This window comes from Bubalus kerabau, chromosome 7 (genome assembly GCF_029407905.1).
Source record: "Bubalus kerabau isolate K-KA32 ecotype Philippines breed swamp buffalo chromosome 7, PCC_UOA_SB_1v2, whole genome shotgun sequence".
Lineage (NCBI taxonomy): Eukaryota > Metazoa > Chordata > Mammalia > Artiodactyla > Bovidae > Bubalus > Bubalus kerabau.
The window spans coordinates 68,441,708-68,464,946 of NC_073630.1; positions in this window are offsets into that span (position 1 = coordinate 68,441,708).

The following is a 23,239-nucleotide window of genomic DNA, read 5'->3' on the forward strand; positions in this document are numbered from 1 at the left end:
AAACACTTTTGTTTTTCCTGGAGTGTTTATATTATATCATAAAGTTCATTCTCCCTTAACCAAAAAGTTAGTAATCTATTACATATTTCTAAGTATGTTTCTTTTATATGGAGATTATTTATCTTGGAGAATGCCTTCTTAAGTTTAAATTCATTGTCTTGATTTCTTTTGGTATCCCTTTCACTTTTTTTTTTAATATTCCAGTGGTTTCTAAATCTATATATGTATATAAATATTAGGTTTTCCCAGCAGCTCCTCTTAGTTTGTCAAGAGCGTATTTAACACATACAAAACTCAGTTCAAACTCTATTCCATATAATTTGTCTGTTCCACATTTTTAAATGGTGACTATCCATGCATTTGCATAGGTATGAAACCTACGAGCTATTCATTTTCATCTTAGTCCTTGACTGAGGACTATTTCAATATCTTATATTGCTTCCTAAAGGTATTGGTATTCTCTTACTTCTACCACCATCTCCTTAGTTTATTTGTGCAACATATTTTATCTGTACCATTGTCAAAAAAATTCTATGTGTTGTTTTTATGTCTCTAATATATTATTGAAATTATATCATTTTTAATTAAAAATGAAAATTAAAAATAAAATCTGTTTAAACTTCTCTTGTGATTGAATCTTACATTTTGACATCAGATTGCTCTACAGATGAATAAAAAATGAACAAAAATAGCCCCCATTAAAACAGAATTTTAACTAATTTAAAAATTCAAAATGCAGCTTGAATAGAGACACAATGCCATCAGGACCCAGCTATTCTCCAACCTTTTATTCTTTTCTTCTTTTCCTGTACACTTCATTCGCACAGTCACAGAGAGTAGATGGCTATGACAGCTCAAGTTTATATGTCTCTGTGTTCAAATCAGAAAAAATTCCTCTTAGGGTGCAATCAAAAGTTTGAGCTTTGATGGATATGACTGACTTGCCAGGGGATACTTTGTGTCTAGGTCAAGCAAATGGAGTGAGTAGAATCTTGTGGACTGACAAGGGAGATTCATAGATAAAAACTGGGCCTATGGCCATGTGGTTGAGAAATAATCCTTAGAAACAACAACAAAAATGAATATCAGATCATATTTTACTGTTCTCAGAAAAAAAATTTTCAACTTGACTTTATAAGAATATACATGACTGACACAGCTTATATTTTACTTATTATTCTCACTTCTCATACTCTATGTTGCCTGCTTGCTTGACTAAGTCATGTTGAAAAAAATTTTTTTTCCTGAGAATAGTAAAATATGATCTAATTGATATTTTGTTATTGTTGTTGCTCAGGATTATTTCTCAACCACCTGGCCACAGCCCCAGTTTTATCTTTGAATCTACTTTATCAGTCCACAAGACTCTACTGACTCCATTTGGTTGATCAAGACACAAGATATCCCCCTGGCAAGTCAGTTGTACCCATCAAACCTCACCTTTTGCTTGTACACTGAGAAAGAGGAATTTCTTTCACTTCTGTCTTCACTTCTCACACTCTGTCTATAAGGTGTCACTTTAATTTCCACAGTACTACATATTTTTCCATCTTCTTAAATATTTCTATTATTTTCTATTTTGGCTTCCTTTTCTTTTATTTCATGGCTTGAATATAATTTCCTGAGAGAAACTTTGCCTAACTCCCTTCACTAAGTCAAGTCCCTCTGATATTTGCATACATGTTACTCCCTTCCATTATGCATGCTGTCACTCACTCAGTCGTGTCTGACTTGCTGTAACCACATGGACCATAACTCACCAGGCTCCTCTGTCCTGGAGATTTACCAAGCAAGATTCAGTCAATCAGTCAGTTTAGTCGCTCAGTCGTGTCCAGCTCTTTGTGACCCCATGAACCGCAGCACACCAGGCCTCCCTGTCCATCACCAACTCCCAGACTCCACCCAAACCTATGTCCATTGAGTCAGTGATGCCATCCACCCGTCTCATCCTCTGTCATCCCCTTCTCCTCCTGCCCTCAATCTTTCCTAGCATCAGCATCTTTTCCAGTGAGTCAGTTGAGCTTTAAGCCAACTTTTTCACTCCCCTCTTTCACTTTCATCAAGAGGCTCTTTAGTTACTGGATTGCCATTTTCTACTCCAGGGGATCTTCCCAACCCAGGAATTGATCCAGCGCCTCATGAAGCTCCTGCATTGGCAGGTGGATTCTTTACCACTGAGCTACTTCAGAGCCCATGCTCTTTTCCTACATGGTGTTTAACAAAATTTTAAAATCCAATTGTTCACATTAATATTTGGTTAATAAATATCATCTTCACTAGAATGTAATCAAGTTATGACAGAGGCTTTGTGTCTCTATAATTATTCTAGTTGCCCAATTGCTGGATATATTAGGTGAAAAATACATATTTCAAAAATGGATTTAAGAATAGATGAGTGGATACAGAATTGTAATTTGAATCTATTTAACTCCATCCACCAAAGTTTTCATGCATTATTTTTATTAAAAATAGGGTTTTTTTTATTATCAGCCAACTTATTCCGCTCAGTATCATTAGTCTTTTGAAGCTTAAGGTACATGAACACAATACTAATTAATATTGAAGAGCTACTTAAATTACACTATAGTAATGTTTATTGTTTCTTTATTAGGGAAAAAAAAAAAACTCCATTTTTTTCATCTGACTTTTTTGGGGTAGGTTTAAACCAGAAGAAAACAAAAGGAAGAAAAAAAATCATTTAAAAGACTTTGCAGTTCAATAAATATGTCAAAGAACACAGCATATCCTAATCATTTAAAATATTAAATATTCATTTCAAAGTTATTTAAAATGGAAGTATTAAAAGTCTGATTTTTATAACAAAAATTATTAGCAATTCTATGATGAAAAGTAGAAATCAAGGACTAATAATAAAATATTCTGATTAGAAGCCCTCTTTTCAGAAATGAAATCTCCAATTAGTTACTTTAAAATTATTGATAATCAACAACCAATAGAATCCCTTAATTTTAGGTATGAAGCAAATGATTTCTATTATTAACCCAAAGTAAGAAATAAAATGAAAACTATATTAAAAACATACATTTTCATGACTTTCATTTATTTTTTTAATTTAATTTTATTTTTTAACTTTACAATATTGTATTGGTTTTGTCATATATCAAAATGAATCCGCCACAGGTATACATGTGTTCCGCATCCTGAACCCTCCTCCCACCTCCATCCCCATACCATGCCTCTGGGTCGTCCCAGTGCACCAGCCCCAAGCATCCAGTATCGTGCATCGAACCTGGACTGGCGACTCATTTCATATATTATATTATACATGTTTCATGCCATTCTCCCAAACCATCCCATCTTCTCCCTCTCCCACAGAGTCCAAAAGACTGTTCTATACATCTGTGTCTCTTTTGCTGTCTCGTATACAGGGTTATTGTTACCATCTTTCTAAATTCCATATATATGTGTTAGTATACTGTATTGGTGTTTTTCTTTCTGGCTTACTTCACTCTGTATAATAGGCTCCAGTTTCATCCACCTCATTAGAACTGACTCAAATGCATTCTTTTTAATGGCTGAGTAATACTCCATTGTGTATATGTACCTCAGCTTTCTTATCCATTCATCTGCTGATGGACATCTAGGTTGCTTCCATGTCCTGGCTATTATAAACAGTGCTGCGATGAACATTGGGGTACACGTGTCTCTTTCAATTCTGGTTTCCTCGGTGTGTATGGCCAGCAGTGGGATTGCTGGATCATAAGGCAGTTCTATTCCCAGTTTTTTAAGGAATCTCCACACTGTTCTCCATAGTGGCTGTACTAGTTTGCATTCCCACCAACAGTGTAAGAGGGTTCCCTTTTCTCCACACCCTCTCCAGCATTTATTGCTTGTAGACTTTTGGATCACAGCCATTCTGACTGGCATGAAATGGTACCTCAGAGTGGTTTTGATTTGCATTTCTCTGATAATGAGTGATGTTGAGCATCTTTTCATGTGTTTGTTAGCCATCTGTATGTCTTCTTTGGAGAAATGTCTATTTAGTTCTTTGGCCCATTTTTTGATTGGGTCATTTATTTTTCTGGAATTGAGCTGTAGGAGTTGCTTGTATATTCTCGAGATTAGTTGTTTGTCAGTTGCTTCATTTGCTATTATTTTCTCCCATTCTGAAGGCTGTCTTTTCACCTTGCTAATAGTTTCCTTTGTTGTGCAGAAGCTTTTAAGTTTAATTAGGTCCCATTTGTTTATTTTTGCTTTTATTTCCAATATTCTGGGAGGTGGTTCATAGAGGATCCTGTTGTGATGTATGTCGGAGAGTGTTTTGCCTATGTTCTCTAGGAGTTTTATGGTTTCTGGTCTTACATTTAGATCTTTAATCCATTTTGAGTTTATTTTTGTGTATGGTGTTAGAAAGTGTTCTAGTTTCATTCTTTTACAAGTGGTTGACCAGTTTTCCCAGCACCACTTGTTAAAGAGATTGTCTTTAATCCATTGTATATCCCTGCCTCCTTTGTCAAAGATAAGGTGTCCATAGGTGCATGGATTTATCTCTGGGCTTTCTATTTTGTTCCATTGATCTATATTCCTGTCTTTGTGCCAGTACCATACTGTCTTGATGACTGTGGCTTTGTAGAAGAGCCTGAAGCCAGGCAGGTTGATTCCTCCAGTTCCATTCTTCTTTCTCAAGATCGCTTTGGCTATTTGAGGTTTTTTGTATTTCCATACAAACTGTGAAATTTTTTGTTCTAGCTCTGTGAAGAAAACTATTGGTAGCTTGATAGGGATTGCATTGAATCTATAAATTGCTTTGGGTAGTATACTCATTTTCACTATATTGATTCTTCCAATCCCTGAACATGGTATATTTCTCCATCTATTAGTGTCCTCTTTGATTTCTTTCACCAGTGTTTTATAGTTTTCTATATATAGGTCTTTAGTTTCTTTAGGTAGATATATTCCAAAGTATTTTATTCTTTTGTTGCAATGGTGAATGGGATTGTTTCCTTAATTTCTTTTCTATTTCTCATTATTAGTGTATAGGAATGCAAGGGATTTCTGTGTGTTGATTTTATATCCTGCAACTTTACTATATTCATTGATTAGTTCTAGTAATTTTCTGGTGGAGTCTTTAGGGTTTTCTATATAGAGGATCATGTCATCTGCAAACAGTGAGAGTTTTACTCAACAGACAACACAGAAATACAAAATATCATAGGAGACTACTATCAGCAATTATATGCCAATAAAATGGACAATGTGGAAGAAATGGACAAATTCTTAGAAAAGTACAACTTTCCAAAACTGGACCAGGAAGAAATAGAAAATCTTAACAGACCCATCACAAGCACAGAAATTGAAACTGTAATCAGAAATCTTCCAGCAAACAAAAGCCCAAGTCCAGACGGCTTCACAGCTGAATTCTACCAAAAATTTAGAGAAGAGCTAACACCTATGCTACTCAAACTCTTCCAGAAAATTGCAGAGGAAGGTAAACTTCCAAACTCATTCTATGAGGCCACCATCACCCTAATACCAAAATCTGACAAAGATGCCACAAAAAAAGAAAACTACAGGCCCATATCACTGATGAACATAGATGCAAAAATCCTTAACAAAATTTTGGCAATCAGAATCCAACAACACATTAAAAAGATCATACCCCATGACCAAGTGGGCTTTATACCAGGAATGCAAGGATTCTTCAATATCCACAAATCAATCAATGTAATACACCACATTAACAAATTGAAAAATAAAAACCATATGATTATCTCAATAGATGCAGAGAAAGCCTTTGACAAAATTCAACATTCATTTATGATAAAAAACTCTCCAGAAACAGGAATAGAAGGAACATATCTCAACATAAGAAAAGCTATATATGACAAACCCACAGCAAACATTATCCTCAATGGTGAAAAACTGAAATCATTTCCTCTAAAGTCAGGAACAAGACAAGGGTGCCCACTTTCACCATTATTATTCAACATAGTTTTGGAAGTTTTGGCCACAGCAATCAGAGCAGAAAAAGAAATAAAAGGAATACAAATTGGAAAAGAAGAAGTAAAACTCATGACTTTCATTTAAAAGTAACAGAAAAGGAGAAAAGAAACCACAGTTGACTGAAATTTGATAAAGAAATTTAAAATAACATTGGAGAACTATTTCCACATTCATCCAGAGAGCGTTAACATTTTGAGTGTTGTATATTTAAATGGCATATTAACAAATAAAATAAGACACTATAAATATAAAATTATGCAACTGACTGGATACATTTTGTAGTTACTGAAAGTTGTTGTGATTGTAACTCTATAGCTGATGTCACTTTAAGGCAAAAAAAAAAAAAAGTCATTATTTAAAGATACGAAAATCTCCTCAGCATATGTCAGTGAGATGTCCATATTCTGGCAATCCATCTTCAGCTAAAAGGTTCAGATCCGGTATGCACAAACCGCTTCCTACTTTAGTTTCTTCTTTTCATTTCAAAATTTTCTATAACAGGACTGGGAGTTGAAGAAATTTCTGTGTTAGAGATGGACTGAAAATCTTCTTTTGGTTTGCTTAAGGTATGGTACCAGGAGAGATATTTCTTAAAACTTATTAACTCAAAGAAAGAAAGCTTCCTGGAAAAAATGATATCAAGTTGAAATGTGAAGGGAGAATTAGACTGGTGAGATGTGTGCTAGAGGGTTAGGATATCAGGGAAGAGCATTCCAGGAATATGATATGTGAGGCCAGTGAGATACGTCCAAAAAAAAAAAATCAACACTTTAGGTAAAGGGGGAAAATATAATAAAAACTAATCCTTAAACATCTTGCATAAGCGATTTAAAAAACCCTGAGTGTGCTTTAAACAGAGGATTAATGCAAAGATAAGGATAGCTGTTGGAAATCAGAGAACAAGACCGGAGACAGGAAAACTAGCAAAGGGTCACTTTTAATGACCAAGGTGAAGTTTCAAATAAAAGAATTAGAGTAGGGTTGAAGAGAGGTAGTAGAAGCCTTTGTAAAATGAAAAATAGTAGTAGTTGTGGATTATTTTTATTTTGTCCATTTCAGAATAAAAATGGTATCTAATTTTTGACTTAGATAATTAAGTGGTTGGTGACACTTAAATACAGATGAAAGAGTAGAAATATAAGTATTTTATTCCAGGGAAAGTATAATTGCTTACAAAATCTGGAGATACATGGATAACAAAGAAAGCATTTCTTTGACATATCGACTTGAACTTCTACTTTTATAGGAACATTGAATATAAGTATTTTGAACAGTCATCCCTTGGAGAAGAAAATGGCACCTATTCCAGCATTCTTGTCTGAGAAATCCCATGGACAGAGCCTATTAGGCTACAGTTCATGGGTTTGCAAAAAGTCAGATGTGACTTAGTGACTAAACAACAAAAACAAATTTTGAATGGTCAATTCTACATTAAAAAAAAAGACAAACATAAAAATGTACCTCAGAAGAACCAAGAAATTGTTACACATGCTTAATCTTGTAAGTGTGTTGTGCTCATAATGCTTTCTTTCTTTCTTTCAGTTAGGATAGGATGCAATATAGAGTATTTATTAATGTGTCCTATCTAACACAATTTGAGATAAATCACAATATTCAATAAGCCCAAAGATAATATTAAGTAATAGCAGAGAATCATCCATGAAAGGAAGAAAAGGTAAATAAAATAAGCAGAAAATCAAAATTAGAATTACACCTCAGTATCTCTATCTTCCTCAAGTTCTATTTTTCTTCCATGTCAATCAAGAACTTTCTCCAATTAATGGCTTTGTTCTTTTTCTGCATTTGGTATTTTGCTCATGTGTACTATCGGGCCTTGCTTTTGACCCCTAGCACTGCTGGGAAGAAGAGATTTGAAGTCACTGCTGTGTCTTACCTCACAGGGCCTTTGATTGTGGGGATTTTCTTATCATTTGTGTTAAGTATTCTGAAATAATCTCACCAGGGGATGCAGAGTCTTTGTGTTCTCAAAATATTCAGTTCTGTCCCTGTAAAAGAATGTCCTCAGAAGCACCAGATTTCATTGACATTGTTAGGATATGTGATTGCCTTAGAATTTGAAAGTTATTTTTATGAGATACTTCTGTTCTCCCCTTCATTCTCCAAAATAAAGAATTCCACCTTTTAGGTCTCCCACGTATCAAGGTGACTAAGGAGCTATAATAAGAACTTGATTTGGAGAGATACAGAGATACGTCTTTAAAATTTCAAACTGAATTCTAATTCTCCAAAGCACAATGTCACAGTGACATTAGTAGTTTGCTCAAGGTCGCATGTTTGTCATATGAAATAATGAAAATCATACTTAGCCTGTTCTTCTCCAGAGCCCTGAATCTTACCATTATATTAGTCTGCCTTGAGTTTATTGTGTGTAACATTATTTTCATGAGCAGCACAAAAATTAATGGGGTTAAAAGATCTTATTTAAAAACATTAACTACCGTATCATTCTCTTAAAGATTAACATTGATCATTATTGTATTAAAATTTAGCAATCCCCTGAGGACACTGCTTGTCATATAACTGTTCAAAAGCATGTTTTTTTTTTTCTTTTTCATACCCTTCACATCATTGTATTTTAATACCCTCCTTACTCATCCACCTTTCTTCCAAGTCATTCTTTCTCCTCTTTCTATAAAAACACAGATTGAATTTCATCAACAGTGTACATACAGCTTCCAATGCCTACTTTTTAAGCCATCTACAGATTACTGGAACAAGTGTTTATGAATTCAGCATCCAAAATTATGGTGCTCCCAATACCCTGGCCTCTCAGTGCCCTATTCCAAAGATACTTTACTTTACCTGAATTCAGACACACATGGCCATTCTTTTATCGTGGTTATTACAAGTTACTGCAACCTCTCCATAAGCCAAATTGCAAACATCCCATTTTCTGCCCTCAAACTTTTGTTTTTTTACTTCATGGATACTACCTGGAAAAATCCAATTCTGACTCAGTCCTACTCTATCTATTTATGCTTTAACACACATTACAACTGAGAGATATCCACAGTTATGTCAATAAGTCTTATTTTAGAATCATAATGATAAAATTCACATTGTCCCTATTGTTTCCAAGTGGTTCTACTTTTTACTCTTTTCTCTTGGAGTGTTTTTACTCTTATTGTTCCAGTCAGATGATGATCTTTCTTTCCATTAACTTAAATTTTATATATAATTAGAATGTAACCTATAAGAGCAAGTCATCCTACCTGTTTGCATCAGTGCCTATAGAGGTTGCCTTCATTCCTGCTACTGTGTATAAACCATGCTTTTTACCAGCCAACCTCTTTAATTGGACACTAGAGCTTGTTTACCCATGCCTGTTTAGAATGATAACTCTCACAATTCTCCCCCGATTCTCCTAATCAAAATTTCAGTATGTACTGAATCACTGCCATCAGCATAGAAGCATTCTGAAAGTTTCTCCTTTATTAAAAAAAAAATTACCTGATGCCCAATTTATTTTACTCTTGGTAGCAAAATTCATTCAAAGGTTATCCATGGCCACACATGCCAAATCCTCTCTTGCCTTCCTTATGAATTCTATCATTTTGCAAAAGAGCTCTCCTGAAGAATAAAAATGACCAAACTCATAAATTTGTTGTTGTTATTGCTCAGTCACTCAGGCATGTCCAACTCTTTGTGACCCGATGGACTGCAACATGCCAGCCTTCCTTGGACTTCACCATCTTCCAGAGCTTGCTCAGACTCATGTCCACTGAGTTGGCGATGCCATCCAACCATCTTGTCCTCCGCTGTCCCTTTCTCCTCCTGCCATCAGTCCTTCCCAGCATCAGGGACTTTTCTAATGAGTCAGTTCTTTGCATCAGGTAGCCAAAGTGTTGGAGCTTCAGCATCAGTTCTTCCAATGAATAGTCAGAATTGGTTTCCTTCAGGATTGACTGGTTGGATCTCCTTACAGTCCAAGGGACTCTGAAGAGTCTTCTCCAACATCATAGTTCAAAGGCATCTTCTTCAGTGCTCAGCCTTATTTATGGTCCAACTCTCACATCCATACATGACTACTGGAAAACCTATAGATTTGACTATATAAACTGTGTTGACGAAGTAAAGTCTCTGCTTTTTAATATGCTGTCCAGGTTTGTCATAGGTTTTCTTAATTTTGTGTCTGCAGTCACCATCTGCAGTGACTTTGGAGCCCAAGAAAATAAAGTTTGTCACTGTTTCCACTGTTTCCCCATCTATTTGCCATGAAGTGATGGGACTGGATGCCATAGTCGTCATGATTTTAATGCTGAGTTTTAAGCCAGCTTGTTCCCTCTCCTCTTTCACTTTTATCAAGAGGCTCTTTATTTCTTGTTAGCTTTATGCCATAAGGTGGTGTCATCTGCATTTTTGAGGTTATTGATATTTCTCATGGCAATCTTGATTCCAGCTTGTGTTTCTTCCAGCCCGGAATTTCTCATGATTTATTCTGCATGTAAGTTAAATAAGCAGGGTGACAATATACAGCCTTGATGTACTCCTTTTCCTATTTGGAACCAGTCTGTTGTTCCATGTCCAGTTCTAACTGTTGCTTCTTGACCTACATACAGATTTCTCAGAAGGCAGGTAAGGTGGTTTCGGTATTCCATCCTTTTAAGAATTTTCCACTTTTTTGTGATCCATACAGTCAAATAGTTTAGCATAGTCAATGAAGCAGAAGTAGATATTTTTTCTGGAATTGTCTTGCTTTTTCTATGATCCAACGGATGTTGGCATTTGATCTCTGGTTCCTCTGCCTTTTCCGAATCCAGCTTGAACATCTGGAAGTTCTCAATTCATGTACTGTTGAAACCTAACTTGGAGAATTTTGTACATTGCTAGCATGTGCTGCAAAGTTACTTTAGTAGTGTCCGATTCTGTGCGACCCCATAGACAGCAGCCCACCAGGCTCCCCCGTCCCTGGGATTCTCCAGGCAAGAGCACTGGAGTGGGTTGCCATTTCCTTCTCCAATGCATGAAAGTGAAAAGTGAAACTCAAGTCGCTCAGTCCTGCTGCTAGGATGTGAAATGATTGCAATTGTGCGGTAGTTTGAATATTCTTTGGCATTGCCCTTCTTTGAGAAAACTGACCTTTTCCAAGTTTCAGCTCATAAATACAATGGTAAATTCAAAGTACTTGCCTTATTTGGTCCACCTTAACAGTTAGGTGTGTTTTTCCTTTTCTTTTTTTTCTTTTTGCATTGCTTTTCTGGATTCCCACACTCTAATTTTACTCTTACCTCTTTTTTAGCTTCCAATCCTAGTTGCTGACAATTGGAATTCCCTACGTATGAGTTATGGGATTTTTCCACATTTCTGTCTAAAATTACCCATTGCCTGTAATGATATTATCCAGATAATAGCATTGTAAATAATGTCAATAAACTGATGGATACCTAGATTTAGATCTCAAACCCTGATTTCTTTCTACCTTTTAGTTACAAACTCAAATATTTAACTACTTGCTACATGGGCTTAGATATTTAGCATGTATTTTAAGTGTGGCGTATATGATTCTGACTATTGATCCATCTAGAGTGACCAGTTGTCCTAATTTGCTAGGGACCATTGGAGTTTCCAAGATGCTCTATTTCTTTCATTTCCTTCAATTTACCTCTCAGTAGTGATTTTTCTGACTTCACAATTAAAATGGTAATGTCTCTACCTGAAACACCCTCTTCCCTTTAATGCTTTATTTCATAGAACTCTCTATGGCATTTATCAATCTCAATTTTATCTGTATTTTGTACTTGTTTATTTATCATAATTGTTACTGCTTAGTCACTAAGTTGTGTCCAACTTTTTGCAACCCCAGGGACTGTATGTAGACTGCCGGGCTCTCTGTCCATGGGATTTCCCAGGCAAGAATACTGGAGTGGGTTGTCATTTCATTCTCCATGGTATGCTCAAATAAAGGAATCAAACTTGCATCTTCTGCTTTTGCAGGCAGATTTTTTTTTACTGCTGAGCTACCAGAGAAGTCCATTTATTTATTATTCAGATCAGTTGAGTTCAGTCACTCAGATATGTCAGACTTTTGTGACACCATGTATCGTAGCACTCCAGGCCTCCCTGTCCATCACCAACTTCCAGAGTTCACTCAGACTCACGTCTATTGAGTCAGTGATGCCATCCAGCCATCTCATCCTCTGTTGTCCCCTTTTCCTCCTGCCCCCAATCCCTCCCAGCATCAGAGCATTTTCCAATGAGTCAACTCTTCGCATGAGGTGGCCAAAGTATTGGAGTTTCAGCTTCAGCATAATTCCCTCCAAAGAAATCCCAGGGCTGATCTCCTTCAGAATGGACTGGTTGGATCTCCCTGCAGTCCAAGGAACTCTCAAGAGTCATCTCCAACACACAGTTCAAAAGCAGCAGTACTTCGGGGTTCAGCCTTCTTCACAGTCCAACTCTCATATCCATACATGACCACAGGAAAAACCATAGCCTTGACTAGATGGACCTTTGTTGGCAAAGTAATGTCTCTGCTTTTGAATATGTTATCTAGGTTGATCATAACTTTCCTTCCAAGGAGTAAGCGTCTTTTAATTTCATGGCTGCAGTCACTATCTGCAGTGATTTTGGAGCCCAAAAAAATAAAGTCTGACACTGTTTCCAATGTTTCCCCATCTATTTCCCATGAAGTGATGGGACCAGATGCCATGATGATCGTTTTCTGAATGTTGAACTTTAAGCCAACTTTTTCACTCTCCACTTTCACTTTGATCAAGAGGCTTTTTAGTTCCTCTTCACTTTCTGCCATAAGGGTGGTGTCATCTGCATATCTGAGGTTATTGACATTTCTCCTGGCAATCTTGATTCCAGCTTGTGTTTCTTCCAGCCCAGTGTTTCTCATGATGTACTCTGCATATAAGTTAAATAAGCAGGGTGACAATATACAGCCTTCAAGTACATCTTTTCCTATTTGGAACCAGTCTGTTTTTCCATGTCCAGTGCTAACTGTTGCCTCCTTACCTGCATACAGATTTCTCAAGAGGCAGGTCAGGTGGTCTAATATTCCCATCTCTTTCAGAATTTTCCACAGTTTATTGTGATCTACACAGTCAAAGGCTTTGGCATAGTCAATAAAGCAGAAATAGATGTTTTTCTGGAACTCTCTTGCTTTTTCCATGATCCAGTGGATGTTGGCAATTTGGTCTCTGGTTCCTCTGCCTTTTCTAAAATCAGCTTGAACATCAGGAAGTTCACGGTTCACATATTGCTGAAGCCTGGCTTGAAGAATTTTGAGCATTACTTTACTAGCATGTGAGATGAGTGCAATTGTGCGGTAGTTTGAGCATTCTTTGGCATTGCCTTTCTTTGGGATTGGAATGAAAACTGACCTTTTCCAGTTCTGTGGCCACTGCTGAGTTTTCCAAATTTGCTGGTATATTGAGTGCAACACTTTCACAGCATCATCTTTCAGGATTTGAAGAGCTCAACTGGAATTCTATCACCTCCACTAGCTTTGTTCGTAGTGATGCTTTCTAAGGCCCACTTGACTTCGCATTCCAGGATGTCTGGCTCTAGGTCAGTGATCACAACATTGTGATTATCTGGGTCCTGAAGATCTTTTTTGTACAGTTCTTCTGTGTATTCTTGCCACCTCTTCTTAATATCTTCTGCTTCTGTTAGGTCCATACCAATCTGTCCTTTATCAAGCCCATCTTTACATGAAATGTTCCCTTGGTATCTCGAATTTTCTTGAAGAGATCTCTATTCTTTTCCATTCTGTTGTTTTCCTCTATTTATTTGCATTGATTGCTGAGGAAGGCTTTCTTATCTCTTCTTGCTATTCTTTGGAACTCTGCATTCAGATGCTTATATCTTTCCTTTTCTCTTTTGCTTTTTGCTGCTATTCTTTTCACAGCTATTTGTAAGGCCTCCCCAGACAGCCATTTTGCTTTTTTGCATTTCTTTTCCATGGGGATGGTCTTGATCCCTGTCTGCTGCACAATGTCACGAACCTCATTCCATAGTTCATCAGGCACTCTACCTATCAGATCTAGGCCCTTAAATCTATTTCTCACTTCCATGGTATAATCATAAGAGATTTGATTTAGGTCATACCTGAATGGTCTAGTGGTTTCCCCTACTTTCTTCAATTTAAGTCTGAATTTCATAATAAGGAGTTCATGGTCTGAGCCACAGTCAGCTCCTGGTCTTGTTTTTGTTGATTGTATAGAGCTTCTCCATCATTGGCTGCAAAGAATATAATCAATCTGATTTCGGTGTTGACCATCTGGTGATGTCCATGTGTAGAGTCTTCTCTTGTTTTGTTGGAAGGGGGTGTTTGCTATGACCAGTGCGTTCTCTTGGCAAAACTCTATTAGCCTTTGCCCTGCTTCATTCCGTATTCCAAAGCCAAATTTGCCTGTCACCCCAGGTGTCTCTTGATTTCCTACTTTTACATTCCAGTCCCCTATAGTGAAAAGGACATCTTTTGGGGTGTTAGTTTTAAAAGGTCTTGTCGGTCTTCATAGAACCATTCAACTTTAGCTTTTTCAGCATTACTGTTTGGGGCATAGACTTGGATTACTGTGATATTGAATGGTTTGCCTTGGAAATGAACAGAGATCATTCTGTCATTTTTGAGATTGCATCCAAGTACTGCATTTTGAACTCTTTTGTTGACCATGATGGCTACTCCAATTCTTCTGAGGGATTCCTGCCCACAGTATTATTAGCTACCTCTTAATATGAATTTAAGCCTTATATCTTAACTTTTATTAATTAAAAAAAAGGAAGGTTTATGTTCTTAGTTTCTAAAACATTGTCTCACACATAGTATCTATTTGATAGATATTTGTTGAATAAATGCATTTGTAAGAGCCCGAGATATTCTATAGAGTTTAAAAAAAATTACCTTTTTTTAAAATTTAGCACTGATCAAACTATTTTTGACCATTAAAATGTTTTTCAAAGCATCTTTTAATACATAAAGTATCTAAAATTTAAGAAATGAGCTATAGGAAATTATGGGCATGGTTTTTTCCTGGTTTATTTTCACTAACATTAATTTACTTTTTCCACCATCTTCTTGTTGCTGTTTAATTTTCCATAATAAATAGCTTCCTGTTATCTAATCCATATCTATCTATCTAGCATCTACTTTGGAGAAGGAAATGGCAACCCACTCCAGTGTTCTTGCCTGGAGAATCCCATGAACGGATAAACCTGGTAGGCTGCAGTCCATGGGGTTGCACAGAGTCAGACATGACTGAAGCGACTTAGCAGCAGCAGCATCTATTTATCTGCAACTACTATAGGTATATTTGTGGTATATGTACATGTAAAGAGATATATATGAACTATATGTATATGTGTATATATATATATATACACACACACACATATATATAGTGTATATATAATAGTATACAGATATATAATTATATGGATTATCTATGATAGGCAGACTAATGGCCCCAAAGATGCTCATGTACTAATCCCTAGAAACTGTGAATATGTGACCTCAGATCACATCATAACCATCAGAGCCTTATATCACCAAATAAAATTGGCACTATATGATGAGATTAGGTATTCTCAGTCAGTCAGTTCAGTCGCTCAGTTGTGTCCAACTCTTTGTGACCCCATGAATTGCAGCACGCCAGTCGGACTTGACTAAAGCGACTTAGTAACAGCAGCATCAGCAGGCCTCCCTGTCCACCACCAACTCCCAGAGTTCACTCGAACTCACGTCCATCGTGTCAGTGATGCCATCCAGCCATCTCATCCTCTGTCGTCCCCTTATCCTCCTGCCCCCAATCCCTCCCAGCATCAGAGTCTTTTCCAATGAGTCATCTTCTCATGAGGTGGCCAAAGTAATGGAGCTTCAGCTTTAGCATCAGTCCTTCCAAAGAACACCTAGGACTGATGTCCTTTAGGATGGACTGGTTGGATCTCCTTGCAGTCCAAGGGACTCTCAAGAGTCTTCTCCAACACCACAGTTCAAAAGCATCAATTCTTCAGTGCTCAGCTTTCTTCAAAGTCCAACTCTCACATCCATACATGACTATGAAAAAACCATAGCCTTGACTAGAGAGGCCTTTGTTGGCAAAGCAATGTCACTGCTTTTCAATATGCTATCTAGGTTGGTCATGACTTTCCTTCCAAGGAGTAAGCATCTTTTAATTTCATGGCTGCAGTCACCATCTGCAGTGATTTTAGAGCCCCAAAAAATAAAGTCTGACACTGTTTCCACTGATTTCCCATCTATTTGACATGAAGTGATGGGACCAGATGCCATGATCTTTGTTTCTGAATGTTGAGCTTTAAGCCAACTTTTTCACTTTCCTCTTTCACTTTCATCAAGAGGCTTTTTAGTTCCTCTTCACTTTCTGCCATAAGGGTGGTGTCATCTGCATATCTGAGGTTATTGACATTTCTCCTGGCAATCTTGATTCCAGCTTGTGTTTCTTCCAGCCCAGTGTTTCTCATGATGTACTCTGCATATAAGTTAAATAAGCAGGGTGACAATATACAGCCTTCAAGTACATCTTTTCCTATTTGGAACCAGTCTGTTGTTCCATGTCCAGTGCTAACTGTTGCTTCCTGACCTGCATACAAATTTCTCAAGAGGCAGATCAGGTGGTCTGGTATTCCCATCTCTTTCAGAATTTTCCACAGTTTATTGTGATCCACACAGTCAAAGGCTTTGGCATAGTCGATAAAGCAGAAATAGATGTTTTTCTGGAACTCTCTTCCTTTTTCCATGATCCAGTGGATGTTGGCAATTTGATCTCTGGTTCCTCTGCCTTTTCTAAAACCAGCTTGAACATCAGGAAGTTCACGGTTCACGTATTGCTGAAGCCTGGCTTGGATAATTTTGAGCATTATTTTACTAGCGTGTGAGGTGAGTGCATAGGGAATTTAGTTCTAAACATTTCCATGAATACTTAAGTACAAAATACAAACCAGGACTGTGGAAGATGAAGAAAATCTTCAATCTTCAACTCAAAGACACACTAAGGTTTTAAAAGAAATCTTTAGTAGAATCATGTATTTATAGTTCTAACTGGTACATTTATGGTTGCTTACCACAAATATTTGAAACCATGAACACATACACACATATATAAGAACTGAGAATAATTGTTTAGTTACATCATCATGTAAACAAGTTTACCTTTCATAGTGATCGTACCAAAAACACTGACTTTATAATGGAACAGTTAGAATGAATAACCCAACATAGGAAAAATTTGAGAATTCAGCCTTTAAGCATAATGTGTAAGGAAACACACTCATTTGTTTTAATACTCATTTATTAAGAACATGTGATATTTGGTATAATCAGGCACTTTACTGGGAAATGTGATTCTAAAAATAACATGTATATGCTAAATACCAGAAGAAATTATGGTATTCTGTGATATTTGGGCCAAAGTAGCAAACAATTACAACTACAAATTATAAAATTTGTAGTTTTATACTACAAATTTAAAATTACAATATTATAAAAAACCAATAGTCTAGCTGCATACAGCAGAAATGATAGAAATTTTTAGGAGGAAATGGATTTTCAGTTGCAGTCTGAAAAAAAAAGAAAAGTTAAATTTCTAAAGATGAGGGAAGAAATAGAAAGGTTGTACTAAGGATATAGGTGTCCTGGCTAGGGAGAAGTTAACATGGATGGAGTTTAGCAGATAAGGACTTCCAGGAGCCTGATATAAGTAGTAAGCAGAAGGACTATAATTAAGGACTGCTGCTGCTGCTGCTAAGTCTCTTCAATCGTGTCCGACTCTGTGCGACCCCATAGACAGCAGCCCACCAGGCTCCCCCGTCCCTGGGATTCTCCAGGCAAGAATACTGGAGTGGGTTGCCATTTCCTTCTCTAATGCATGAAAGTGAAAAGTGAAAGTGAAGTCGCTCAGTCATTTCCAACTCTTCACGACCCCATGGACTGCAGCCTACCAGGCTCCTCCGTCCATGGCATTTTCAGGGCAAAAGTACTGGAGTGGGATGCCATTGCCTTCTCTGTAATTAAGGACTGCTCAAACTATTTTAGAGTTAGCTTTTTGCCTTGAGAGCAATGGTCTGCCTGTGATGTAATAGAAATAGAATAATGTTACTTAGTTTGCATTTATAAAAGGTTGTTCTAGCTAGCAGCCATATGTAAATCCATCTTTAACTCATTTTGTCCTTTGTAATATTAGGCATAAAGCCTATGTCATTATGTCATAATGGTCATTAATTAAATTAATTAAATAAAAATTCATTAATAATCTCCTGTGTGTTGTCCCTGGCACTGAAGTTACAACAAGGGACAAAGAGGCATGAGCCACATCCTTGTGAGTTTTTGCATTTCATAGGATATTCTAAAGGATGTCCAGCTTGTCATTGGAAATTCAGATCTGTACTCAGGAAAGAAGGTATGACTGCAGTTGCAAACTTGCAAGTCACTTTCATAAAAATGATAGTAGAAAGGGAGGCTGTCATCATCATCTTATATGTTTCACAGATTTTTTTCATAAATGTAAAAACAGAAAGCAATGCATCCTGGTTTTATGCCTTTACATTGAATCAATTTCTCTATGCATATTAAATATAAATGCACATAAAATTTTAACAACAACAAAATCTCATTCATGCATCTATGGTGTGGTTGTTGAACAACATTTTGCTTTAGACACACTTGAAATGACTATGTCAAACATCTTTTGAATAGTAATCCTGAGACAGATAGTGGTGCTATGATTTGCTATAAATGTCAGGAGCTCTGAAATATTGTTATAGCACAAAAATGCCTTTTAGCAAGATAGTATTTGATGTTATTTAGATGAAAAATTTAGTGTTTTCATAGCAAATAACCAATCATGTACCATTTATAATAGGAATAATGCCTATATAACTATTAACAATGAAAAAAATATTGGGGACATATATGCTTGTTATTGATACACTAACACATCATGTAGTTGAAAAAATGATGCTTTGTAAATAATTGTTTTTAACTTTAGGGTCCTATAAAATAATTAAAACTCTAGTAAAGTCCTATAGATATGATTAAAACACAAAACAATATGGGAAAATGGTTAACTTTTTATGTTACTTGGGTGAGTTACAAACTCATTTTTATGCTTGAAGGAAAAATTCCTAATAAGTGAAAAGAATACATAAGATCAACTCACCCTATTAAATAATTGCTATGTAATTATGTCCGCATAGAAAGCATAACATATAAGCCACCTTAGATTTGCCCACTTACAGTAGGTGTTAGGCATACTCTTCATCTTGTAATTAGGTATTGATGGATTGGGAAGCATAGTGTATAAGACAGACTGGTAGAAGAAAGGAAAATATATTAAATTTTATTTTTAGTACACACATGAGGTCAAATCCCTTTAAAAGTATCATATCCTGAATAGTATTTTGTATCATGGGACAAGTGTTCATGTTGGGTGGAGGTTCATTTCTAGAATGACATGCATTAAATATCCAGTGCACATTCCCATGGTAAGTGTACTCCATTACCCCCTGACCTGAGTCTAAGAAAGACTGACTACAACTCTCTAGGATCTGCCCATCTTTTTTGTTTATTAGTTTAAAACATTTTTTCCTTTTCTTGGAATCATCTTTACTAAGTGCAAGTACTCTATTTCTTTCCCTGGTATTCTAGTAAATCATGTTACTTCATTGGTCTCTGTAACACTAATGGAGTATAAGCATTTTGAGAACAGAAGTGGTGGAATTTTTTTATTGTTGTTAGTGTCATGAGCACCAAGATAAAAAGGAAAAAACCTGTTTATTCTGTCTTAACTGTATCTGTCAGCTAAGCTATATTATGACAATAACACATGATCCCAGCAAACTCATCACCTTATAAAGGTGCATTTTTCATATAATTTGTCACATAAGTTGTTCCATACAACTTGCTGATCACAGATAGCTGTCACTCTAGTCCGTATCATCCTTTCTTAGGAAACTTGGATGAAGGAGAAGTCTGTATCTGAAAATGGTCAATCTTGTGAGGGGGAAAACTGACAAAGCAAACTATGAGTTCGGTCTTAAATGTTCTGCCCAGAAAATTCCACCATATTTAAATGGTCAGAGCAAGCCACATGGTGATGTCTAAGTTAAATAAGGTACAAATATATAACTTCTCCACAAGGAGAGGTCTTACTGGAAGCAAACTTGATCTCTGCTTATATTGTCTACCACAGTGATTAACAGGGTCCCTTGCCAGAATTCCATTGAACAGAATTCACTTTTTTACTGTGGCTCACAAAAATTATTTTTGAAATTAAAAAAAAATATATGGTTCTGGAAACTATAGAAGTTTGCAAAGGCATTAAACCATAAACCACAATCTGTATGTTGTTCAACTGTTTTTCTGTCACTACAAATTCTCATGACCTCAAGTAAGCTTGTTTCATGATTCAGAAAGCCATGCCTTGATTCTGTTTACCCTGGGATTTAGTATTCTAGCTCCCAAATTTTGACTTCTTTTGAATGTGAGCATTCCTGAAAAGCTTCTTGTAACACTTCCCTGTAAACCTGATCTTCACGATCAAAGTTCCTATCAGCAGATTAGAGTATATATATTTAAATGTGAACTTTGCTGCTTGCTTATCAATCCTGTGACCTTGAACAAGTAACTTTACCACATTGTGTCTCAGTCTCCTTATTTGTCAAATGAAAACTGGAATAGAATATAATTATTGGGATTAATTGAGGATTAAAAAATTCAAAAAGCATTCATTCAAAAAACATTTAATTTTTTCCTTATATGTGTCAGGGAATTTGAAGAGGATTGGAGGTTCAATTTAGGAATAAATGCATGCTATTGCTTTTGTCCCCAAGGAATTTATGTTCCTATGAGAAATATAAATAGAACATCTACCAAAATAAAAATAAATGCAGAGATATAAGTCTTACAATTATACACAGAAAAGGTACCTAACTAAGACTTGGGGAAGTGTGGTCAGTGAAGCAGATATTCTTTTTTGATACTTTCTTTTCATTTGTGTATGCTCAAAAACAGATCTGAAGGCCATTCAGGTATGACCTAAATCAAATCACTTATGATTATACAGTGGAGGTGACAAATTCAAGGGATTAAATCTGATAGACAAAATGCTTGAAGAAATCTGGACATAGGTTTGTAACATTGTACAGGAGGCAGTGACCAAAACCATCTCCAAGAAAAAGAACCACAAGAAGGCAAAGTGGTTGTCTGAGGAGGCTTTACAAATAGCTGAGAAAAGAAAAGAGGAGAAGTGGAAGGCAAATGAGAAAGGGAAATATGCCCCCAACTGAATGCAGTTGAGTGTTAGTAGCTCAATCTTGTCTAACTCTTTACCACCCCATGAACTGTAGTCCACCAGGGTCTTCTGTCCATGGAGTTCTCCTGGCAAGAATACTAGAGTTGGTAGCCATTTCCTTCTCCAGGAGGTCTTCCCAACCCAGGGATTAAACCCAGGTCTCCTGCATTGCAGGCAGATTCTTTACCATCTGAGCCACCAGGGAAGCCAACAAGGAGAGATAAGAAAGCCTTCCTCAGAGATCAAGGCAAAAAAAAATAGAAGAAAACAATAGAATGGGAAAGACTAGAGATCTCTTCAAGAAAATTGGAGATATCAAGGGTGCACTTCAGGCAAGGAAGGGCACAATAAAGAACAGAAATAGTAAAGACCTAACATGTCGGGGTCTAGCCCCAGCAGGATCTAGGGGTACCCTCAGGATGACGGCTTATGTGATTAGGGATAGATAAAAGAGAAGAGAAAGAGGCTTGATCTTTTTTGATTAGCACAGAAAGCAAATAAAGCTCTTGTGTTCCAAGGAGTCATCCTGAAAGAACAGAGAGAGAAAAAGAGAGCAAAGGAAAAAAAGAATGACACGGAGAGACCAAGCTTCAGTGAGTGAGGCTCATAACTTTATTTTTAAAAGGAACTTTTATACCTTGACTTGTACATAGAGGGAAATGAAAGATGCAAAGTCATACAGAGTCAGCCCAAACACTACATCTGTTTTGTCTTTATCAAAACCAGGATTTTTTTTTTTTTTTTGCATACCTTTTCCATAAACAATGTTGTGTACATTATCTTCTGGCCTTGGAGGCCTGTGGACATTTTATGACCCTTTTTTGATAAAGGCTGATCAGCCAAAAAACTTGTTTTCCCTTAAAGTGTTTCTTCTTTATTTCTCTTAGCCTCAGAAAGTACTAAACAGAGCTACATTCTCATGGAGCAAAGGTCCAGTGGGTCACAACGAAAAAAGAACTAATTAGCTCAAAGTTCTGATGTGGTTAATTTCAAGGCTGCTACTTGTTTTTCTTACATTCTAACTATGTTAACTAATGTACTCTCAGGTGCACAATGGATAAGGGATATGGGCACTTGGCAGCAAACACTGGCCCAATAATAAAATCTTACACCAACACTACTCTAATAGTTTTTAACTATTTGAAAGGCTCTATATTTTTAAAATATTTTAGGCTTCCTGTGTCTCTCACGGTGGGGAGGCTGTGAACAGTCACATGCGTAGCTGCAAGAGTCTAAATAAACCAGTCAGACAAGCTAAAAAGCCATCAGAGGGGTTTAAATTGAAACTCACTTATGTCCATTAACTAAAGCCCTAAGTTGATTTTTTCCAGAAAAAAGTGGTCGGAGATAGCCCCCTGTTAATGTCAAAAGAGTTGGTAAAAGGCACAAAATAATAAGGCAGACAGATTCTAGTTTTGGGGTAAATGCTCGAACAGATTCAGGGGGTCCCTCGAGCCATGATCCGCCTCGCTTGTCATGGCTTTTCTACATGACCTTGTCATGGGTGGGATCTCCTGTGGTGGCTCCCAACACTAACAGAAGCAAAAGAGATTAAGAAGAGGTGACAAAAATACACAAAAGACCTGTACAAAAGATATTTTAATGACCTGGATAACCATGTTAGTGTGGTCATTCACCTAGAGTCAGATGTCCTGGAGTGTAAAAGTCAAGTGGGCCTTAGGAAGCTAGTGGAGGTGATGGAATTCCAGCTGAGATATTTCAAACCCTAAAAGATGATGCTGTTAAAGCATTACATTCAATATGTCAGCAAATTTGGAAAATTCAGCAGTGGCCACAGAACTGGAAAAGGTCACTTTTCATTCTAATCTCAATATAGGGCAATGCCCCAAAATGTTCACACTACCGTACAATTGCTGTCATTTCACGTGCTCTCAAGGTAATGCTCAAAATCCTTCAAGCTAGGCTTCTACAGCATGTGAACTGAGAACTTCCAGATGTGCAAGCTGGATTTAGAAAAAGCAGAGAAACCAGAGATCAAT